We start from the raw sequence: 6,370 nt of genomic DNA, 5'->3' as shown, positions 1-6,370 counted from the left end.
ACCACCAAGCCCTAAGGTGCAGTTTCCCTCCTAACTTTGTGGAGCTGAGATTGCTGGCTGTCCGCCAAATCCATTTGCTCCCTCCACCGAAATTAGGTGGTAGCTGAACACACCACTAGATCCCTTTTCCCCCCTGCCTCCCTGGCACGTGATCCCTGTGCCTCGGGCAATGTAGATTGGATAGCCAAACTGAACTGAGCCATTCAGAGTCTTTCCTAGGAGTTTAGATATGGCGGCCAAGAACATGTGCCTCCCAGGTCTCCTGCTCTGAGAGCAGAGCTGACTTACAGCCCCAATCAGATTTTAAACTCAGAACCGGGCAAGCACCTCAGTTCCAGTTCTCTGAGAGTGAACATCGGGGGATGGGAGGGTGGGAGGTTGGACCTGGGGAAGCGATGCCTGACATTTGCCCACTGGTCACCACCCTGCACGCTTTACACACACCCTGGGCAGTCAGTGCTGCCCCCTCATCGGTCAGTCTTCCCCAGAGCATATTCTGGACCTTCTCCATCATCCCCAGCTGGAGATGTAACTTCCTGCAGCCCCAGAGTTGCCATCTGGGTGCAAGTCTGTCACATTCCACTCCCCCTCCAGGCCTGTGTAATTTCCTCTTTCTGTCTTTCCTTCGCTCTGATTCTTTTGCACACAGTCTCTGCCTCTCTCAGGAAAGAGAAAACCAAAAGCACCCATCCACCAGATTTTAGAACCTGGAACACAGATGACCTAGTGGACCTGACTTAGCAGAGTAGAGAAAGCTGAAAGCTAAGCTGTCAGAGGCAGAAGCCAAGAAGCAGCCACCTGAGCTCCGCAGACCCCCAGAAAGCCTGCAGAATCCAAGGCTTCCTAAAAACAGGAAGATTGGTACAAAGTATTAAAAGGAGCCAGTGGGCCCCCAGACCTCACCTCCCACTTTGTATCCAGCTAAGAGACCCCTCCTCCTCCACCCTGGCAGAAGCCTGAGACCAAATAGGCTCTGACTTGGGGAACACCGGGCAGAGCCAAGGCAGGGAGAGTTCATCTTGAAAGCAGGGGGATTTGATGAAATCTGCTTTCTGTAATATGAGAACCCTCTTTTCCCTGTTAGGCTCCTAGAACGCTCATGATCAAGTTACTTCTCCAGGCTAGAGCTTAAATGAGTCCTTTCTAGAAAAACTGAGTGGCCTAAGAGAAAGTACTAACAGGTGTTTGAGGACACCCCTCCCCCGGTGAAGTTCTCCCGTTGTTCAATTCCCTCTCTTGTATGCAGAGTGACTCACTCCACGCATGTGACTGAACAACCCAGGGTCACCTGGCATGCTAGGAAACCCTCCAACAGGAGTGACAAAACAAACACATTAAAAAACAAACAACAAAAGGAACTGCAGCAAACAAAGATGACAGAGGGAGCAGGAACAAAGTTAACTGTCCTCAGAGAGATGAGAGCAAGTATTGTAATCATGAAACAAGAACAGCAAGTATGAGAAAAGCAACATCTTGAGAATAAGAAAGTGCTGGGAAATTGAAGACAGGAGAGCAGAAATAAAAACATTCAACAAAAAGCTTAGAAGAAAATGAAGAGAACATCCTCTAGATCTGGGCTCTAGAAAGTGCACTGAGTTTAAGTAATAAAAAATGGAAGAGGAGTTAAAATGACTTGAGAGGATTAGAACAGAAGGTCCAATATCTTTTTTAATATATAAATTTATTTATTTAATTTATTTATTTGGCTGTGTTGGGTCTTTGTTGCTGCATACAGGCTTTCTCTAGTTGCGGCCAGCGGGGGCTACTCTTCATTATGGTGCATGGGCTTCTCATTGCGGTGGCTTCTCTGGTTGTGGAGCACGGGCTCTAGGCGCATGGGCTTCAGTAGTTGTGGCACATGGGCTCAGTAGCTGTGGCACATGGGCTTAGTTGCTCCGCGGCATGTGGGATCTTCCCTGACCAGGGCTTGAACCTATGTCCCCTGCATTGGTAGGCGGATTCTTAACCACTGCACCACCAGGGAAGTCCAGAAGGTCCAATATCTGAATAATCAAAATTCTGGAAAAGGAGAAAAGAAAGCAGAAGTGGGACATTATCAAATAAATAACTCAAATTCATTTCTCAGAACAGAAAAACATGAGTTTCCAGATTGAAATAGCTGCTTGAGTATCCATTATGGAATTTCAGGATACAGGTTATAAAAAAAAAAAAGATTTACAAGGTTCCAAAGAGAAAATACCAGTCACATGCAAAAGATCAGGTATCAAAATGGCCCTGGACATCCCCAGTAGCAATACTGGAAGCCAAAAGGCAATGAAGCAGTGTCTTTCAAATTTTGAGAAACAGTTGCCAATCTGTAATCCGTACTCAGTCACATGAGAATGAAGGTTTTTGCACATGAGCGTTCCCCAAAATTTACTTGCTATATACTTTTTCTGCTGCAAGACTTCAAACTACATTTCCCAGACTCCCTTGTCTTGACCTCAGGCTAGATTCTATTATACTAGTGAGAGGCACTAATGAGAGATGGAAGAGAAGACATTTCCTGTTTCTGGTGGTGCCTTCACCAGTGGCTGGTGGGTCTGGGCTCATGAAATTGCTTTGGACTCACAGTTCCAACAGTGGGTACAACAGGCTTGATGACACAGCTCCCTGGAATATTGTTTTTCCCCTTTGCTCCTCCAGCCCCAAGGGCACTAATTTCTGGGTGGTCTCATCTTCCCTCTTTGTAATACTGAAGCCCTTTTAACATGTTTATACCATTTTCCTGTGTTAAATGTTATGTTTAATTACTTGAGAATTCTGTTGTTTTCCTGAATGGATTTTCCAGGCCTTGGGCTGACTGAGATTCCACTCTTGTAGTTGTACCATCTGGAACACATCTCCGCCAAGGCCACATGGCAGCAGAGGAGTGAGATGGAGGAAGCACACCAGCTCGTAAGAGCTTTGTCTTAGAAGTAGCATATGTCACTTCCTTTCATAGTCCCTTGGCCAAATTATTCATTTAACCCCGATTTAACTGCATGGAAGGCTTGGAAATATAGGGGAGCTCTTGGAATATTTGTTGAGCACAAAGTGTCTCTACTACAATGAGAAAGAGAAAGACGTGGTATGAGGAAACAGAATGATGAGAGAGAGAGAGAGAGGCAAAGGAAAGTCCCAGATTGATGGCAGTGGAGAGTCCCAGGCTGATGGCAGCAGCCCTGAGGGCAACCTGCCCAATTTGGATCCCAAGGAAGGAGGCTCCAGAAGGGATGTCTCTGGAAACAAAATGAAACAAATAGATTTTCTGACCAGTTTCACCAAGTGGAAGGTTGGGTTGAGAGGCATGTATAGAGCTGAAGGAAGATGTGAGGAGACCTAACTGTTGATTCTAAGAATGAATCAAAGAAATTTAAGAGAGAAAGAGAGAAGGAGTGATTAATTCCAGGAAGAACCACGAATTGTATAAGAAGGAAACTAAGAAAAATAATTCACTAGGCTGAGCAGTGAACAACATTTGCATAGATATAATTATGGAAACAGTAAACATGGATTTACCAAAACTGATAAAATTGTGTTGAGAGGCGTGGTACTGCGCTGCAATTCTGATACTGACCACCAGAGTTGGCACAGACTCCACAAGTTAAGGACATGACCCCCAACAAGACTGCCCTGACCTCAGATATCCACTGGAAGTCTGCAGTTTCCCAGGCCACCTACACTTCTGACCAACTGGCTGCAAATTCAGGGGTTCCTATGACCCACTCGGGTTCGATAATGCACTAGGTCGACTCACAGAATTCAGGAAAGCACTATACTTATGATTGCAGTTTTATTATAAAGGATACAAATCAGGACCAGACATGGGCCATGAAGGGACCCAAGGTCTGGGAGAGTCTTGAATACGGAGCGCTCTGTATCTTCTCTCTGTGGAATCAGAATGCATCCCACTCCTCTGATTATCACCAACCAGGAAGCTCAGCTGAGCTTGGTGTCCAGAGATTTTATTGGGGTTTCATTACTTAGGCATGACTGACTGAATCATTGGCCACGAGACTGACTTCAATCTCCAGCTCCCCACCTTCTCCCCAGAGGTTGGGTTGATATCACTGGCTCAAAGCCCCAGTTACAGAATCACATAATTGGTCTTCGGGGTATGACTAGCACCCACCCTGAAGCTATCCAGGGGTCCAGCAGGAATAACAAAGGCATTCCTATCACCGAGGAAATGCCTAGGGTTTGGAGCTGTATCCCGGAAAACGGAATAAACACCAGACAAATGATTGGACAACAGGAGGATGAGAGGGAAAGTATGCATGTGTCTGTGTGGTTTAAAGAGTTAAATCTGCACCTTCCAAAGTGGGATGTCAATAGATACCATCTAAACTGGAAAAATCAAGTAATAGCATTAGAAGCATGTTATTTAGAAATATGGCAAGAGATATTAGAAGAAATGGGAGTGGACTCAGAAGTGAGGAGATACTTTCCTTGTTGCTACAGATTTTGTAGAACTATTTGACTTACACAGCTCGGTATGTGTGTTACCTTGATTAAAAAAAAAAAAAATCAAAGGGAGGGAATTCCCTGGCAGTCCAGTGGTTAGGACTCCATGCTTCCACTGCAGGGGACACAGGTTCGATCCCTGACTGGGGATCCTGCATGCCCTAAGGCACGGCCAACAAAAAAAAAAAAAAAAATTAAAGGGAAAACGAGGAAGAAAGGGAAAGGATGGCTGTGGTGGAGCCAGTGCTCAGGTATGGACCAGAGAAATGATGCTCTTAGGGAGAGAACTGCTGACCTGGGAAGACACCTTACTGCAGGTTTGCAGGATGTAAAGGTGAGCAAGGAGTATGTGGTAGGAAGCAGAGCCTGAAAAGGCAGCAGATCGGGAGGAAGGGGGAACCAAGGGTGTTCTCCCAGCAGCCACCAGAGAGATGTCCAAAGCTGCCTAGAGGTGGAATGGGATGAGAGATCCAGTGACATGGAGGTCCCTGGTGACATGAGGGAGCTATCTGGGTGGAGTGATGGGGCAGAGGCGAGGCTGCAGAGAGGGAAGGAGGGACAGGCTAATGGGGATGTGGATGGAACTATTATGGGTCATCTTTCCGGGAAGTTTGGGCACCCAGGGCAGGAGAGAGAGGGGATTGTATGTTTTTAAGATGAGAGAGCCATGCGAATGAGTAAATGCTGTTGGAAAGCAGCCAGCCATGGGGGAGGTTAAAGATTCAAGGGGTGAGTGGATCCTCTGGGTGTGAGGTCTCCCAAGAGGCAGGAGAAGGCAGAGACAGCTGTGCCCTGGGCCCTCCCAGGGGAGCGGAAGGTGCACACCTGCCCTGTGCAGGAGGGGGATGCTCACTTATCCTCAGACACCCGGCTAGTGGGGTGCAGTCCCCACCCCACAGATGGAAGGCAATAATTGGCCTCATTCTATGGCTGGAAGAAGTCCCTGGGAACCTGGATTTTTCTGTCTCCAAAGCTAGGCTCTTACTGCGCTTGTTCTGCGGAGGAGGAAGATGTGGCCCTGCCCTCTGGAGCTCCTGGTCTGAGGTGAAGCTGCCAGACAGAGTACAGGCCGTTCAGACAAGGGCCAGAGGGGAAGCCCCAAACGCCATTGCCTGAAGGGCCAGGAAGAATCCAGAAATGGAACAAGGGGGCCACACGTGTGGCAGCTATGTGAGCATGGAGACAGTAAGGAGGGGAGGGGGCTGTGACCACATGAGGGCTCGTGTCCCCCTCCAGCGGGGCATTCCCATAGTCCACCCAGGAGCAGCTCCCTATGGCCAGCTCTTTGGGTTTTCAGAGAACTGGAGTATCCCGATTTCAGGGTGAACTCATCTCCAGATCAGAGAGACAGTGCAGTAAAGGGATGGGATATTGAGATGGAGGGACCCCTGACCAGCCGGGAAGTGGCTAGGCACGTCCAGGGAGGCCGCTGCCAGGTGCTGCTGGGGTGGGGACTGGGGAAGGCAGAGGGCGGGGATGGGGCAGGGGGCCTTGTGCACAGAGGAAGCGAGCAGGGGGCGCAGAGAGGGACGAGCTGACCAGGGTGGCCCGAGGGTGGCCCCTACAACATCTGGTCCTTTGGGACCCACGCCCACCGTCCTGGCTGCAATACTCCCCACCCCCTCAGGCCTGTCCTCGCCACTCCAGGGTCCAGGACCGGAGGTCCAAGGGGAGGAGGGGGAGGCCTCTTCAGGTGGCCCGGGTGGGGCTTCACTAACTGAGTGTCATCTAATTGAGTGCTAATTAAGCCCAATTTGTACCCTGGCCAGGGGCGCCCTGAGGCCGTGCCTGCCGTTCACGGGGCGGCAGGGCCCCAGCTGGGAGCCTCCCGCTACACTCCTGCGGCGACAGTCGCCAACCCCCGCGCGGACGCGCGCACCCAGGGATGCGGCCGGGCGAGTGGCCGGGCGGGGAAGGGTTAAGG

This window comes from Neophocaena asiaeorientalis, unplaced genomic scaffold (assembly GCF_003031525.2).
Source record: "Neophocaena asiaeorientalis asiaeorientalis breed wild unplaced genomic scaffold, Neophocaena_asiaeorientalis_V1.1 scaffold461, whole genome shotgun sequence".
Lineage (NCBI taxonomy): Eukaryota > Metazoa > Chordata > Mammalia > Artiodactyla > Phocoenidae > Neophocaena > Neophocaena asiaeorientalis.
Note: the sequence above shows the minus strand (reverse complement) of the source record.